The sequence below is a fragment of the Rhinopithecus roxellana genome, chromosome 21 (genome assembly GCF_007565055.1).
Source record: "Rhinopithecus roxellana isolate Shanxi Qingling chromosome 21, ASM756505v1, whole genome shotgun sequence".
NCBI classification, from domain to species: Eukaryota; Metazoa; Chordata; class Mammalia; order Primates; family Cercopithecidae; genus Rhinopithecus; species Rhinopithecus roxellana.
In genome coordinates this window covers 11,800,659-11,818,475 of record NC_044569.1, presented here as the reverse complement: position 1 = coordinate 11,818,475, position 17,817 = coordinate 11,800,659, and the positions used below count along the sequence as shown (strand labels likewise).

The window sequence follows — 17,817 nt, the reverse complement described above, 5'->3', positions numbered from 1 at the left end:
AAGGAAGGAGGGAGGGAGGGAGGGAGGGAGGGAGGAAGGAGGGAAGGAAGGAAAGAAGGAAGAAAGGAAGGAGGGAAGAGGGAGGAAGGAAGAAAGAAAGGAAAGAAGGAAAGAAGGAAGGAAGGAAAAAAAGAAGGAAGGAGGGAGCGAGGGAGGAAGGAAGGATGGAAGGAAGGAAGGAAGGAAAAAAGGAAGCAGGGAGGAAGGAAGGAAGGAAGGAAAGAAGGAAGGAAGGAAGGAGGGAGGAGGGAGAGAGGAGGGAGGGAGGTAGGAAGGAAGGAAAAAAGAAGGAAGAAGGGAGGGAGGAAGGAAAGAAGGAAGGAAGGAGAGAGGGAGGATGGAAGGAAGGAGGGAGGGAGGAAGGAAAGAAGGAAGGAAGGAGAGAGGGAGGATGGAAGGAAGGAGGGAGGGAGGGAGGGAGGGAGGGAGGAAGGAAGGAAGGAAGGAAGGAAGGAAGGAAGGAAGGAAGGAAGGAAGGAAGGGAGGAAGGAAGACAAGCAGGCAAGCAAGCCATACCTCTGCTGGGCAGGCCTGGAGAACTGCAGAGCTGCTTCAAGTTCCAGCTCTGCCACAGATGACTTCCCCGTAAAGGAAGGATGCTCCAGCCACCTCTTGAAGTGACTGACCTTTTCTGCTTCCAAGGGCAGGGCAGGGTGGGGGTTGAGAGGTGTGTGGAGGATTTGAGTGACACAGATGCTGGGTGAGTCAGCTGGTCCCAGGAAAGGACAAAACCTCCCTCAGACTCTAGGTACAGCCACCATTTTTTTGCTTTCAGGGAGTTTGTTCATAAAGTATGCTAGTAAACTACCATGGTTTTAAAAAAATGTGGAAACTTCAACTTTCATTATCAATTATCTGTAACATAAATTTTCAGAGCACTGAGCCCTTAAAAAATGAATTGTTTTTCTAATGGGTGAGATTACATTTTTGTCTAATATTTTCCTGCGATGAAACTTTACTTCTTCCTGAGCGTTAGGATCTGTCTCTTGACTCCTCTCCTTGGCTGGTAAATGTTTTCCCCCAAGACAGTAATCAAAATCACAAACGTCATGATTTTTAAAGGCACTTAAATATGTAATAAAATAAGTCAGTCATTCACTGTTTCCAAGTACAGTTTTGGTTTCAAGGCAGATGAGACATTAATGAAGTTAGAAAGCTAATCTGTAACCCAAACACTTTAATAAATAAAGAGAACAGCTTTAAAAGAGCAGAGAAAATGCACTGACCTTTTTCAAGCCTATCTGTAAATGCAAGTATTATTTATGACACACAGATTTGTAACCATAATAGAGGATTTCTAACCTTGCAGAGCGTCTATCCTAGGAGCCATGTTCCATTTGGCTGACTTTAAGACAGTGATTTGAAGGGGCAAGGAAGAGTCATCTTTGTTTCATTGTCTGGAACAGTCCATCACATCTGTTAGAAAATTATGACAACTGATTGCTGCGTAGATTCTGTTTTAAATTGTTTTATTAGTGCTTTGTAAATGAAGCAATATATAGTAGGCATTTTAAGAATGAAACACTGTGGGGGTGAGGAGAAAAGAAAGGGAGGGGAAATAAAGAACAGAAATTGATGAGCAAATAAGAGATTCTGGTTAAATTTAAAATTGATGCCTCGACATTAAAAATACTGAATGATTTTTGCTTATTGTGATGTATCACTATAAAGCAACACTTAAAATTTCCTCCTGCATTCCAACTTGACTTTTGTATTAGAGTCCAAGTAGAAGAATTAAAATGTGTGAAACTCTGCCTTATCATTGGTCACCATTGCAGCTTTCATGGTCTCTTCCCTTGACTCATTCATTCATTCGTTCAGTAAATATTTACCAAACACCTACAATGTGCCACCGTGCAAGATGCTAGGTGTGTAGTGGAGAGCGGGGCTGCTCTCTGGGAGCTGCCAGGGTCTAGAATGTTTCTCTACTTCCCAGTTCACCTCTTCTCCATCTTCATATTAATTGTTTCAAGACCTTGTCAAATGCTACTTCCTCGCCTTTCCTGACATATGTTCCAACCTCCACCTCCATCTACCAACCTATGCACCTGTGGTCTCTCTCACCTTGGAAACCCTATAGCTTTGGTACCATCTTCCATCGCAACCCACGTGATATATTTCCTGTGGCTGAGAACATGGTGATCAGGATGGCCAACTGCTCATCCTGCAGATGGGACAAACAGGCGGCCAGGTGGATCTCAACATGCACTTAGAGTACACAGAGCTGCAGTGTTCATTATGCAGCCATTTCTAGGTTAAAAAGCCATTTCTAGGTTAAAAAGCAAGAGCTGAAAACTATCTGTGGTCAATACTAAGTGCCCTGAAGTAAGAAGCAGACACTCCAGTGTATGGAGACCACAGGAGAGGAGGTAAACTGATGATGAGCGCCCGGAGGAAGGATTCTGATCACCAGCATGTATATCCTTTATTACTCATTGTGCATAAGGATACGTGTTCTTGTAACAGGGCATAGGTTTTTTCATTCGAATAAACCCTTTGGCGGGCGCAGTGGCTCATGGCTGTAATCACAGCACTTTGAAAGGTCAAGGCAGGAGGACCGCTTGAGACTAGGAGTTCAAGACCAGCCTAAGCAGCATAGCAAAACCCTGTCTCTTTAAAAATTTGAAAATTAGCCAAGTGTGCTGGCATGCACCTGTAGTCCTGTAACCAAGTACATCCATTTTTCTAAGAGGTAGTTTAATTATTTTTTCTTCTCTTCTGTTCTCCTTTCTCTTTTCCCCCTGCTTCCTACTTAGCCCTTTTTAAAATGCAAAATAACCCCTCACCTCCCTCTCACCAGACATTCCCTAGAGGGCAAGTGCATTTATGTGTCCCAAGATGGGTGTCTCCTCCAGAGCTGACAGTCGATTTGCAGATCAGAGCATGTCTCCACGGAACTCAGACCTCCAGAAAGTCACCTTAGGAGGACATGTCAAAAGCATGGCCACTCGGCCACTTTTACAACTTATTTCTGCCCAGGAAGGCTCCGACTCAACTGCCCAGTAGAGCTGTGTGCCCTGGCTCCCTTCCCCTCTAACCTTATAAAAGTGTCCACTTTTTGCTCCTAAGGCAAAGTGGCACATTTAAGTCAGTGCACCTTGTGTCCTGCCCCCAAGCTAGCTTTGGAAATAAATTCACTTTTCTTGTACCAGGCCTCGCTGTCGTTAATCAGACTCTACATGTGGTGAACAACTAACCCGTTTTCCCATCAGTCTCAGCTACTCAGGAGGCCGAAGTGGGAGGATCACTTAAGCCCAGGAGTTCAAGGCAGCAATAAGCCAAGATGATGCCACGGCACCCCAGACTAGATGAAAGAGCGAGATCCTATCTCAAAAACCAAAACATCCAAACAAAAAACAACCCACTCTTTCATTTTCATGAAGTCCCAAGTTGAAAGAACATTTCTGGCATTAGATAGCTGAACGGGGCGGGCCCTTTGACTATTAGAGTCGGAGTTCTGACGCCCAGAGTGAGCGATTCCAGGTGAGCAATATCCTTTACGTAATTCTGTCTTATTGAATGGGCGTTCCTGAGGGAACCTTCCATGTGTGGCTTTGTGTTATAATTACCTGTGTATTTAGTGTATTTCCCCCTGATAAATGCCAACTCCTATGTAGGCAGGGCTGTGCCTGTCTCCACTTTCTATTTCCAGTAGTGCTCCGTCCCCTAATAATAGTGATGCTGTGGGTGCTGCTGCTGTTGATTTGCTAACACAGGCTTTATTCTAAGTGTTTTTCACTTATAAACAACCTTAGAAGGTGGATACTATGACTATGCCCATTTTATAGATAAGGAAACTGAGCAATGGAGAGGTTACAAAGAATATCCAGATGCTGGTATGTTTTTGGTAAATATTCACTAAATTCAATTAATTGAATTGAATTTTACCTCTTGGAAAGAGGCTCAATGACGTGAGTCTTAATCTGATTTTTTTTTTTTTTTTTTTTTGAGACAGAGTCTTACTCTGTCACCCAGGCTGGAGTTCAGTGGTACAATCTCGGCTCACTGCAGCCTCTGCTATCCAGGTTCAAGTGATTCTCCTGCCTCAGCACTCTGCCCCCGAGTCACTGGGACTATAGGCATGCACCACCAAGCCTGGCTAATTTTTTTTTTTTTTTTTTTTTTTTTTTTTTGAGATGGGGTCTTGCTCATCACCCAGGCTGGAGTGCAGTGGTGCGATCTCAGCTTACTGCAAGCTCTGCCTCCCAGGTTCACGCCATTCTCCTGTCGCAGCCTCCTGAGTAGCTGGGACTATAGGTGCCCGCCACCACGCCCGGCTAATTTCTTGTATTTTTAGCAGAAAGGGGTTTCACCGTGTTAGCCAGGATGGTCTCAATCTCCTGACCTCATGATCCGCCTGCCTCGGCCTCCCAAAGTGCTGGGATTACAGGCGTGAGCCACTGAATTTTTTTTTTTTTTTTTTTTTTTTTTTTTTTTGAGGCGGAGTCTCGCTCTGCCGCCCAGGCTGGAGTGCAGTGGCCAGATCTCAGCTCACTGCAAGCTCCGCCTCCCGGGTTCACGCCATTCTCCTGCCTCAGCCTCCCCAGTAGCTGGGACTACAGGCGCCCGCCACCTCGCCCGGCTAGTTTTTTGTATTTTTAGTAGAGACGGGGTTTCACCGGGTTAGCCAGGATGGTCTCGATCTCCTGACCTCGTGATCCGCCCGTCTCGGCCTCCCAAAGTGCTGGGATTACAGGCTTGAGCCACCGCGCCCGGCCGAATTTTTGTATTTTTAATAGAGGCAGAGTTTGACCATGTTGGCCAGGAGAGTCTTGAACCCCTGACCTCAGATGATCCACCGGCCTTGGCCTCCCAAAGTGCTGGGATTACAGGCTTGAGCCATCACAACCGACCTTGTTTCTTTGTTTGTTTGTTTGTTTGGTGGTGGGGAGACAGAGTTTCATTCTGTCCCCCAGGTTGGAGTGCAGTGGTGCAATCTCAGTTCACTGCAACCGCTGCCTCCTGATTTTAAGCAATTCTCCTGCCTCAGCCTTCCAAGTAGCTGGGACTATAGGCGTCCGCCTCCACACCCAGCTAATTTTTTTTTTTTTTTTTCATAGAGACAGGGTTTCACTGTGTTGGCCAGGCTGGTCTAGAACTCCTGACCTCAGGTGTTCCACCCACCTCAGCCTCCCAGACTGCTGGGATTACAAGCGTGAGCTACACCTGGCCTTAATCCAGTTTTGACATACATAAAAAAGTTTTCTATTTTGACTTTTTTCTTTCTTTTTTTGAGACAGAGTCTCGCGTCGCCAGACTGGAGTACAGTGGTGCGGTCTTGGCTCACTGCAACCTCCGCCTCCCGGGTTTAAGTGATTCTCCTGCCTCAGCCTCCCAAGTAACTGGGACTACAGGTGCCCGCCACCATGCCTGGCTAATTTTTTGTATTTTTAGTAGAGATGGGGTTTCACCATTTTGGCCAGGATGGTCTCGATCTCTTGACCTCATGATCCGCCCACCTTGGCTTCCCAAAGTGCTGGGATTACAGGCGTGAGCCACTGTGCCCGGCCTCTATTTTGACCTTTTGTTTCAGAAATTGAAGTGTTTTCCACAATGTTTATGTGAAGTCTGCACATGATGGTTTCAAAACAACATGAAATAGAGCTCTTGTGCTACGTATTTGACGATTTCTAATGTTTTAGTATCTTTTCAGGGGTTTTGTCTCATCATGATTAATAAAGACATTTCTCCGTTGCTTTTCCACATTCTAAGCATAGTCTGTCTAGTGTTCAATGGTCATTGTATTTTAACAAAAGCCATTAGTCTTTTCTCTGGAATCTTCTTTCTTTTCTTTTCTTTTCTTTTCCTCATGGGCTGAGATTGCAAGGTCACTGTTCTTAAAACTGTCTGCTGTGTCACTTCTGAGTGCAACCCCTGGAGACAGGCTCTCAGAGTCACCTGTGAAGGCAGAAGCCAGTTTTGGCTGCTCCAGTGGATTTAGGGATGCCAAGTAGGTGGCTGCTGTAGCTGAATCTCTTTTATAAGATAAGTAGGCAATGTCCTGCTTGCTGATATATGCCTCAGAGAAAATGTTAAACCAGGTGGGGTGTGGGGTGTATGTGTGTGTGTTTATCTCTGCTATTGTGTCTTCTCTGACATACAAAATTTCTTACAGGACAAGGCACTTAGCCAAATCTCTTCAGCAGATTTTCATAAAGTTTTGTGACTTCTTTGTGGTTAGACCTGTTTGAAAAATGTTTTGTCCCCCACTAGCCTTTGCATAAAATACAGAAATAGCATATCAGCAGGCTTTTTATGCAGCTTGGCTATGATTCAACAGTTCAAAATGTCCTTATTTCAAACTAGCCTGAGGGAAGTCTGGCTAAAATCAAGACTTTTGGGAGACAAGTGACATGACACTAAACGAATTCTGAAGCTTGCTGTTTATCTTTTTTTCCATATTGGTTTCCATATGTGTATTTTTTTCCAGGCTGTCTGGAACCAAGATGATGAATTTTTTTTTTCTTTTGCCTTCAAGGAGACTCTGTAACATGGTACTTGGTGACAACAGCCATCAGGAGAGCAAACGGTGGGCAGACAGGAGTGAGGGCTGAGGCGAGCCAGCCCGATGGGGCTTATTAACCCAGCACACTTTACCATGGCTAGAGGTGTGCCTTGACCTTTATACTAGAAAATTTCCTACAATCCTAGGCATGGAGCAAAAAAAGCCAGACTCCATTTTTAGAAATTGAAATATAAAGAAAATTACTTATTAAAAACTAATCCTAAAACAACCTTTTCTATCATATTTTAATTTCTATTATTCATAGACACAGATGCCACAATGCAGGGGTAAGGTAGCTTTTATTGATTTCAAACAAGGATTATTCTTTCATAGATATCGTCTGTGGCCTATATACATGGCAAACAGGTTTTCACAACCTGAAATGTGACATATAGTGGTATGGGATGGAATTTTTAAAACCGACACTAGCCAGAAAAATCTAAGTAATATGGTCCTTTGATTTGGGTTCCCTCAGAGGCAGATCCTAAGACAATGATCTGTGTACAAATAGTTTATTTGGTAGATGAACCCAGGAAACACTGGTAGGGGAGTGGGGAAGGCAGACAGGGAAGGAAAAATAAAGCCTATAAAGTCCCCCATTCACTGGGAGGCAGCACAGAGCATGCCTCAGAGTTATCCCAATGAGGGGCGAGACATTTGGGGTATATATCCACCAGCTGTTTATCAGCTTTTGAGGGCTGTTTCTAGAAGTTCCTCTTCCTAGCACTTTGACTTGCTTTGTAAGAGAGATAAGAGCTAAGTGTATTCCTGCCATCAGAAAAATAATCCCTCAGGCAGAGTTGCAGGTGTTCACGGTAAGCAGCCTTGTGGTGTGGAGGTGAGGGGTTGGGGGAGCAGGCAAGGCCCTCACGGCAGGGCTGCATATGACTGCTGTGCATAAGATGCAAGTCGTTGGCCAGTTGAAGAGACTGCTTCCTGCGGGCTCTCCTCTTCCCTTTATGTGTTTTGTGTTTACTACAGAACCCCACAGCTAGACCACACCGCGGACTTAGGAGTTCAAACCAAGTTGATGAATGCATGAATGAATGAGTTAAATTGTATATAAGCTGAGAAGACTTTGCTTCTTTGGTTCTTCCCTTTCCTTCTATGGGCAACTCGGATAATACTGGGACTCACTTCAGACTGGTCTAACAGCTACTGGGATGAGTATTTCAAAGCTCTCTGGGTCCTGGGGATGAGCAGTGCCCTCTCATCCTGCAGTAATTGTGGACATCACACACTGACGTACAGACATGGTGCCAGCGCCTCCCTTCTTTGGGGTCTTGGGAAACCCGGTGCCACAGCGGGATCTAAGTATCCTTGGATGAATACAGATTCATGTTTCTCACACCGAAGTTCGGGGTAAGTTATGCTCACATGTTTCTGGGGTTTATAACTGGAGCACGCAGAAATGCTCTTTGGTGGTGACATTCAGGTCTCATCTGAACCCCCAATGAGAACCCACGGTGTGCTGAGCAGTGTTCTGGGTGCCTGCACATTGATGACAGCATGCAGCTTGTGAGGTTGCACAGGAATTTCCGTTCATGGGAAGGAGAACCATTCTCAGGGTCGCTGCTGCTTGCTGGTTGTTTGGAATGAGCTATGAAGACCAACAGGGTCTTAAGATGGGCAGTTAGGAAACATATTTTGATAACACAGAATTATCTTCATTGAATGACATCAGGCAGGGCATACCAGCTCCAGCTGGCCATGCTTCTCCACCTCCCACAGCGGGTGGAAGCCCAGTAACTCCCTTACCAAGGCTTCTCACCTGGACTACAGGCAACTGGGTTTGCATCCTCTGACCTACAGCCTCCAGCAGTGTATGTCCACAGCAGTCTACAGAGGGATGTGTGTTGTTTTGATCAACTCTCTCGATGTAAACACCCTCGTCCTTTGCTGGGAGTAAAGTGGAGGGAACCTGGGGGATGAGTGGGAAAAGGGCAAAGTGGTGGGAAAAAGAACCTTGTAGCTCGTCATCCTAGCTTGAGGACCAGCCTAAGCACACTATGGGCCCAGATTTCATATTCCTTCTAGGTCTTGCAACTTCCACCCTTCCCCTCCTATCACTCCACACTTACCTAACTCCTAGATACACCTCTCAACCTCTCACTCCTGAAACTCTCCTCTTTGCTCTGTCCTGAAATTTAAAACCCAGTCTTTTTTTTTTTTTTTTTTTGAGACGGAGTCTCTCTCTGTCCCCCAGGCTGGAGTGCAGTGGGCAGATCTCAGCTCACTGCAAGCTCCGCCTTCCGTAAAACCCAGTCTTTATTTTGCTCCCGATTAAAACCCAGACCCAACTCTTACCCTGAACTCTACTCCCTGAGCAGCAGCCTGTTAATCACAGGAGTGTACTAGGGATATTTGGAAATAAATAAGTAAATATATATACACACACACACATATGTAAACACACATGTGTATATATATGTATATACATAGTGTGTGTATATTATACATATATATGTACATATGTGTGTATATATGTGTACGGCCAGTGGAGGGGCGGGGAGTCAGTTCTGGCCCTGTCTGCAGGGGAGGGGAGACTGTATGGGTCAAGAAAATCGAAGGGACCTCCACCTCTCAGGGATGGAGTGCGTGCCCTTCTCTGTAGAATAAGAACACAACTTGTACCTTAGTTTCTGGATTTTAATATATCCTAACTGAAATACAACAAGTCGTGCATTTGAGAAATTATAGGACAGCTGATGGGCAGTGGCAGGAACTGGGAAATCAACTGTATGTTTTGTTTTTGTCTGTTTTTAGTGCAGTTGAATGTGAAGAGGGGTATACGATTAATATAGGGATAAAGAATTAGAGAAAGGAAATATTTTGTAAGCATTGTCTGAAAGTAGCAAACAGCCATGCAAGCCTGTGGTGATCTGATCCTAAACAGGGAGTGTTATATATGTCTTCACAATATGGAAGAGTTTCCTCAACACTTGAAACTTTCCAACCAGCATGAGTTCATCCCCAAATCTGCTAAAGCAGCATTTCCTTTGGAGGGGCACATAAACCCTAGGATGCTATCATCAGGAAAGTGAGGGTATTAAAACCCAATCCCCTAAAGACCTGTAGACTACCCTGCATAATTGGGGAAAGTAATCCAAGTGGCACACACGGGTGTCTGAACAAATTACCCAGAAATAAACTGCCTTTTCTGCAAACTAATTTAATCTTCTCAGAATTTAGCCTTTTTGGCTAAGCTATCCTTCCCCAGGGGAGAAAAAGCGAATTAAATAGCAGTTTTCACCAGGTACCCCAGCCTCCTCACTCCAGGAAAGAATCTATGGCTGATCAGCAGAAATAAAGGGATCCGTTTTACTTGTCTGGCAAGGGGCTTGGTGTTTGTGCTAGCTTCCCTAAAGCAGCCGTCAGCAGCAGTTGGCTTTATAGAGATGGTTAGTGCAGAGAAAAATGACATCTGGCTGCAGGCAGCCAGCCACCTTTGAGACCTGGAAGGTTGTTCCTGAAACGCTCATTATGCTCCTCCAGACTCTGGCAGCTCCCAGGTCCCCTGAGGCCCTGTGGAAACAGTCACTTGAAGCGAGGTGGACCCTGGTACTACTTGCAATCCCTCCAAGGTGACATCTACTTTTCTTTTCTTTGTGCACGAAAGACATCCAGAAATTAGCATTATGCCTTATCATATTCTCCCAGAAATTGACACAAAAATATGAAGTAGCTAAAGAGTACTGGATTGTAGCAGTTGATAATAGATTCCTCGGTAACCCCAAAAGATGAGAAACTAAGAAAGTCAGTGGAAAGTCAACTAGTAGCTGATAAAGAAACGTTGGGCACATAGCTGTTTCAGAAAACATCTGCCCCTATTTTAAAAAATATTTTTAATATATATATTAATATATATAAATATATATATATGCTTTTTAAAATATATTAATTATTTTTAGACAGAGTCTTAACTCTGTCGCTTAGTCTGGCCTTGAACTTCTGGGCTCAAGGGATCCTCCCACCTCAGTAACTGAGATTACAGGGGTGTGCCACCACAACCAACTAATTCTTAAAGATACAGAGTGGCTTTTGTATTTTTTTTATTGTGGTAAAATATACACAACATTAAATTTACCATCTTAACTGTTTTTAAGTGGATAGTCTAGTAGTGTTAAGTGTATTTACATTGTTGTAAAACAGTCCTTCAGAACCTTTTCTTCATGCAAAACTGAAACTCTGTACCTACTAAACAACAGCTCACCATTCCCCATCCCTCAGTACCTGGCACGGTACCATTTTACTTCCCATGAATTTGACGCTACCAGGAACATACCTCATATAAGTATAATCATACCACATTTGTCTTTTTGTGACTGGCTTATTTTGCTTGGCATAATGTCTACAAGGTTCATCCATGCTGTAGCATGTCCATGCTGTAACATGTGTCAGAACTTCCTTCCTTCTGATGACTGAATAATACTCCATCATATGTAGAGACCACAGTTTGACTGTCCATTTATCTGTCAACAAACATTTAGGTGTTTTCACCTCTGGGCTGTTGTGAATAATGCCGCAATGATCACAGGAATGCTAATATCTCTTTGAGCACTCTCTTCAATTGTTTGGATATATACTTGAAAGTGGGATTTCTGGATCATATGATATTTCTATTTTCAGTTTTGGAGGATTTTCCATACTGTTTTCTATGGCATTTGCACCATTTTACAATCCCACCAACAATGCACAAGGGTTACAATTTTTCCATATCCTCACAAACACTGACTTTCTGTGTTTTAGAATAGCCATGTTAATGGATGTGAGGTGATATCTCATTGTGGTTTGGATTAAAATTTCTCTGATGATTAATGATGTTGCATATGTTTCCATATGCTTGTCAGCTATTTGTATGTCATCTTTGGAGAAATGACTATTCAAGTCCTTTGCCTGTTTTTTGAATTGTGTTTTTTTTTTAATTGTAGGAATTCTTTATATATACTGCCTATTAACTACCCATCAAATGTATGATTTGCAAATATTTTCTATGATTTGCAAAGAATTGTAGGTTGCCTTTCACTCTGTTGATTGTATCCTTTGATATACAAACGTTTAAGTTTGATATAGTTCCGTGTGTCTATTTTTGCTTTTGTTGCCTGTGTTTTTGGCGTCATATCCAAAAAATATTGCCAAATAAAATGCAGAAAAGCTTTCCCCCTATATTTTCTTCTAGGAGTTTCATAGTTTGGGGTCTTATATATGTCTTTAATGCACTTTGTTAATCTTTGTATGGTATAAAATAAGGGTCAAACTTCATTCTTTTGCAATAGTTTTCCCAATATCATTTGTTGAAGAGACTGCTTTTTTCCATTGAGTTGTCTTGACACTCTCATCAAGGATCATTTGACCATATCCATGAGTTTTATTTTGTGGGCTCTCTATTCTATTCTATTGGTCTGTGTATCTGTCTTTATGCTGGTACCATACTGTTTCTGTTACTATAGCTTTGTAATATGTTTTGAAACAGAAAATGTGATTCTTCCAACTTCCTTATTTTCCAGAATTTTTTTTGGCTATTTGGGGGGTCCTTGGGATTTCATATAAATTTTGGAACAAAAATTTCTATTTCTGCCAAAAGTGCCATGGAGATTTTGATAGGGATTGTGTTGAATTTATAGCTAATTTTGAATAGCACGACTACATTAACAACTAATGTTAATCTTCCAGTCCATGAGAATGAGACACTGTTCCATTTATTTTTGTTTTCTTTAACTTCTTTAGCAATGTTTTATAGTTTTTACTGTATGAGTCTTTCATCTCCCTGGTGATGCTTATTCCTAAGTATTTTATTGTTTTTGATGCTATAGTAAATTGAATTGTTTTCTTAATTTCCTTTTCAGATTGCTCATTGTTAGTGTATAAAAATGTATCTGATTTTTGTGTATTGCTTTTGTATTCTGCAACTTTGCTGAATTTGTTTATTAGTTTTAACAGGTTTTTTGTGAAATCTTTTGAGTTTTCTACATATAAGATCATGTCATCTGTGAACACATCATCAGAGATTATTCTACTTCTTTTGTTTCAATTTGGATGCTTTTAATGTCTTTTTCTTGCCTAATGCCATATCTAGGACTTCTGATACTATGTTGAACAGATGGTGGGAAGGGAGGCTGGACATGGTGGCTCACTCCTGTAATCCCAGAGCTTTGGGAGGCTGAGGAGGGAGGATCACTTGAAGCCAGGAGTTTGAAACCAGCCTGGGCAACATGGCATGACCGTATCTCTACCTTAAAAAAAAAATAGCTGGGCCCAGTGATGTGCACCTGCAGCTAGCTATTTGGGAGGCTGAGGCAGAAGGATCACTTGATCCCAGGAGCTCAATTACAGTGAACTGTGATTGAACTGTTGCAGCCCAGCCTGGAAAACAGAGTGAGATGCTGTCTTAAAAAAAGAAGAAAGAGGAGGAAGAGGAGGAGGAGGAGGAGGAGGAGAAGGAAGAGGAGGAGGAGGAGGGGGAGAAGGAGAAGAGTGGTGCGAGTGGGCGTCTTTGTTACTAATCTTAGAGGAAATGCTTTCAGTTTTGTACCTTAAGTATGATGTTAACTTTGGGCTTTATCATGTTGAGGTTGTTTCCTTCTAGTCCTAGTTTGGGGGGTGTGTGTGTGTGTGTGTGTGTGAGAGAGAGAGAGAGAGAGAGAGAGAGAGAGATTGTGTGTGTGTTTGTGTGTGTGTTTCATGAGTGTGCCTTGAATTTAATTTACTAGTTTTTTTAGAGTATTTTTGCATCAATATTCATCGGAGATATTAGCCTGTAGTTTTCTTCTCTTGTAATGTCTTTGTCTGACTTTGATAGAAGGATAACACTGGCCTCATAAAATGAGCTTGAAAGTGGTCCCTGGTTTTCAATATTTTAGAAGAGTTTCTGGAGAATTGGTGTTAATTCTTCTTTTATTTTTATTTTTTACTTTTTGAGACAAGGTCTTACTCTGCCACCCAGGTTGAAATGCAGTGGTGCAATCATGGCTCACTGCAGCCTCAACCTCCCATGTTTAAGTGATCCTCCCACACAGCTGAGAGCACAGGCATGTGCTACCACACCCAGCTAATTTTTAATTTCTTGTAGAGATAGAATCTCTCTACGTTGCCCACACTGGTCTCAAACTCCTGGGCTCAAGTAACTCCCCCACCTCAGCCTCCCAAAGTGCTGAGATTATAAGTGTGAACCACCACGCTCAGCCTAATTTTAAATGTTTAGTGGAGTTTTCTGCAAAGTATTCTGGTCCTAGGCTTTTGTTCATTGGGAGGGTTTTGATGACTGATTCAGTCACCTTCCTAGTTATTAGTTTGTTCAGATTATGTTTCTTCCTGATTCACTCTTGGTAGGTTCTGTGTTTCTAGAAATTTACTCATTTCTTCTAGGTTAGCCAATTTGTTGATACACAATTGATCATAATACTCTCTTGTAATTCCTTTTTATGTTGGTAGCATTCCCTGTAATATCCCATATTTTATTTCTGATTTTAGTTTTCTCATTTTCCCCTCACGATTTAGCTAAAGATTTGTGAATTTTGTTTATCTTTTCAAAAACACAACATTAGTTTGATTGATTTTTAAATTGTTTTCCTACTGTCAATTTTATTTACCTCTGCTTTAATCTTTATTATTTCCTTCTTTCTGTTAGCTTTGGTTTCAGTCTGTTCTTCTTTTACTAGATTCTTGAAGTGTAAAGTTAGGTTTGATTTAAGACCTTTTAATTTTTTGATATAGGTGTTTACAGTTATAAATGCCCCTCTTAGCACTGCATTTGCTATATTTCATATGTTTTTGTGTGTCGTGTTTTTGTTTTCATTTGTCTCAAGGTATTTGCTAATTTATCTTGTTACTTTTTTTGGGACCATTGATTGTTTAAGAGTATGTTTAAAATTCCACATATTTGAGGGTTTTTCTAATTTTCTTTGTGCTTTTGAGTTCTAGTTCCATTGAGATCAGAAAAGACTGTTGAAAATTTTTTCCTGGATTTATTTTTTTTCTTTTCTGTTTTTTATTATACTTTAAGTTCTGGGGTACATGTGCAAAAAGTTCAGTTTTGTTCCATAGGTATACACGTGCCATGGTGGTTTGATGCACCCATCAATCCATCACCTACATTAGGTATTTCTCCTATTGCTATCCCTCCCCCAGCCCCTCAACCCCTGACAGGCCCCTGTATGTGATGATCCCCTCCCTGTATCCATGTGCTCTCATTGTTCAACTCCCACTTATCAGCAAGAACATGCGGTGTTTGGTTTTCTGTTCCTGCTGTTAGTTTGCTGAAAATGATGGTTTCCAGCTTCATCCATGTCCCTGCAAAGGACATGAATTCATCCCTTTTTTATGGCCGCATGGTATTCTATGGTGTATATGTGCCACGTTTTCTTTATCCAGTCTATCACTGATGGGCATTTGGGTTGGTTCTAAGTCTTTGCTATTGTGAATAGTGCCTCAATAAACATACAGGTGCATATGTCTTTATAGTAGAATGATTTATAATGCTTTGGTTATACACCCAGTAATGGGATGGCTGGGTCAAATGGTATTTCTAGTTCTAGATCCTTGAGGAATTGCCACACTGTCTTCCACAATGGTTAAACTAATTTACACTCCCACCAACAGTGTAAAGGCATTCCAATTTCTCCACATCCTCTCCAGCATCTGTTGCTTCCTGACTTTTTAATGATCGCCATTCTAACTGACGTTAAGATGGTATCTCATTATGGTTTTGATTTGCATTTATCTAATATCCAGTGGTGATGAACATTTTTTCATGTTTGTTGGCTGCATAAATGTCTTCTTTTGAGAAGTGTCTGTTCATATTCTTTGCCCACTTTTTGATTGGGTTGTTTGTTTTTATCTTGTAAATTTGTTTAAGTTATTTGTAGTTTCTGAATATTAGCCCTTTGTCAGATGGATAGATTGCAAAGATTTTCTCCCATTCTGTAGGTTGCTTGTTCGCTCTGATGATAGTTTCTTTTGCTGTGCAGAAGCTCTTTAGTTTAATTAGATCCCATTTGTCAATTCTGGCTTTTGGTGTTTTGGACATTAAGTCTTTACCCATGCCTATGTCCTGAAAGGTATTGCCTTGGTTTTCTTCTAGGATTTTTATGGCTTTAGGTCTTACGTTTAAGTCTTTAATCCATCTTGAGTTCATTTTTGTATAAGGTGTAAGGAAGGGATCCAGTTTCAGTTTTCTGCATATGGCTAGCCAGTTTTCCCAACACCATTTATTAAATAGGGAATCCTTTCCCCATTTCTTGAGTTAAGACCTGGTAGAAATTAAGGAGTGAGCCAGGCACCTGTTTAGGGGAGAGGCTTCCAGGCATGGGAGTAGAAAATGCAGAGCTTCGGCCGGGCGCGGTGGCTCAAGCCTGTAATCCCAGCACTTTGGGAGGCCGAGACGGGCGGATCACGAGGTCAGGAGATCGAGACCATCCTGGCTAACATGGTGAAACCCCGTCTCTACTAAAAATACAAAAAACTAGCCGGGCAAGGTGGCGGGCACCTGTAGTCCCAGCTACTTGGGAGGCTGAGGCAGGAGAATGGCGTGAACCCGGGAGGCGGAGCTTGCAGTGAGCCGAGATTGCGCCACTGCACTCCAGTCTGGGCAACAGAGCGAGACTCCGCCTCAAAAAAAAAAAAAAAAAAAAAAAGAAAATGCAGAGCTTCTGCAAGGGGAGCATGCCTGGTGGGTTTGAGGAACAGGGAGAAAGTTAGTGTGGCCAGAGATGGTAGCATAGAATGAGAGCAGTGGGCAGTGATGTCAGAGTCGGGAGCAGATTATATAGGACCTCGTAGGCTACTGCAAAGATACTGGCTTTAACTCTGAATGGGAGTTAGTAGAGGGTTTTATTTATTTATTTTGAGATGGAGTCTCACTCTGTCGCCCAGACTGGAATGCAGTGGTGCGATCTTGGCTCACTGCAACCTCCGCCTCCCGGGGTCAAGCGATTCTCCTGCCTCAACCTCCTGAGTAGCTGGGATTACAGGCCTGAGCCACCACGCTGGCTAATTTTTTTGTATTTTTAGTAGAGACGGGGTTTCACCATGCTGGTCAGGCTGGTCTTGAACTCCTGACCTCGTGATCTGCCTGCCTCAGCCTCCCAAAGTACTGGGATTACAGGCATGAGCCACCACACCCGGCCTTAGTAGAGGGTTTTAATCAAAGGAATGAGATGTATTAACCATTATGTTGAGAATATAATATAGAAGGCAATGAAGGTAGTGGGTGAGGATGCAAGTAGGGAGACCAGTTAGGAGCCTAGTCCTATAATATAGTGGCAACAGAAGGCAACTTGGACCATCATGGGAACAATGGAAGGGATGAGAGGAGGTGCTTCAAAGAGGACAGAGTGAACCACCATACTCAGTACTGCTGATCAGCCAAGCAAGTTGAGGCCTGAGAATTCACCATTGAATTTGGAAATGTAGACATCATTGTTGACTTTGACAATAGCAATTTTGTTGGAATAATGGGGCTTGAAATCCTAAGGGAAAGACAGTTAAGACAGAATGGAAGGAGAGAAATGAGAAAGTGTTGTACCACTTTCAGGGAATTTGCTTCAAAAGGAAGGAAAGAACTGAAGCAGTAACTAGAGGAATTATTGGGATCAGGAAAGGTTTTGTTTTGTTTTAAAATGAAATGATTGCTGGCCAGGTGTGGTGGTTCATGCCTCTAATCCCAGCACTTTGGGAGGCTGAGGCAGATGGATCACCTGTCAGGAGTTTGACACCAGCCTGGCCAATATGGCGAAACCCTGTCTCTACTAAACATGCAAAAACTAGCCGGGTGTGGTGGCACACACCTGCAGTCCCGGCTACCTGGGAGGCTGAGGCAGGAGAATCACTTGAATGCGGGAGACAGGGGTTGCAGTGAGCCGAGATCGCGCCACCACACTCCAGCCTGGGGGACAGAGTGAGACTCCATCTCAAGAAAAAGATTGCATGTTTATGTTTATAACAATGGGAAGATTCAGTAGAGAGAGAAAAAGATGATAAAGGAGATTATATATTAAGGAAAAGGTTTTCCCGAAACAATACCTTTGGCCATGCCATGCTAGGCGTTCTGATGATTTCAATCCTTTATCAGTCTCTTCTATTGCATTCTATGCTGGTCATGCCATACTACACTGATTTCACAACTCGAGATTTGAAAAAAGCACTGGACCCATTATGCTGCTTAATTTAAGTTCCCTCCTCTTCCTTAGGATAGCCTTTCTTACCATGGAGGAAGCCTTTGCCCAGAAAAGTCAGGGCAGGATGCTTTACAGACACTTGGGAAACTCAAGAATTCTGAAGCAATGTCATCTTGATGTCTCAACCTCAGGAGGAAT

The 17,817-nt window shown here is 42.6% G+C and overlaps 1 long non-coding RNA gene across 1 annotated transcript in view; it reads left to right on the top strand.

The window, feature by feature from the left end:
* Window positions 1-7,678: 7,678 nt before the first annotated feature.
* LOC104670217 overlaps window positions 7,679-17,817 on the top strand; it is a 73,512-nt gene continuing 63,373 nt past the window's right edge. Inside the window, exons 1-2 of the long non-coding RNA XR_004055623.1 lie at window positions 7,679-7,867; window positions 10,001-10,089. This is a non-coding gene — a long non-coding RNA (uncharacterized LOC104670217). The remainder of the gene's footprint in view (window positions 7,868-10,000; window positions 10,090-17,817) is intronic.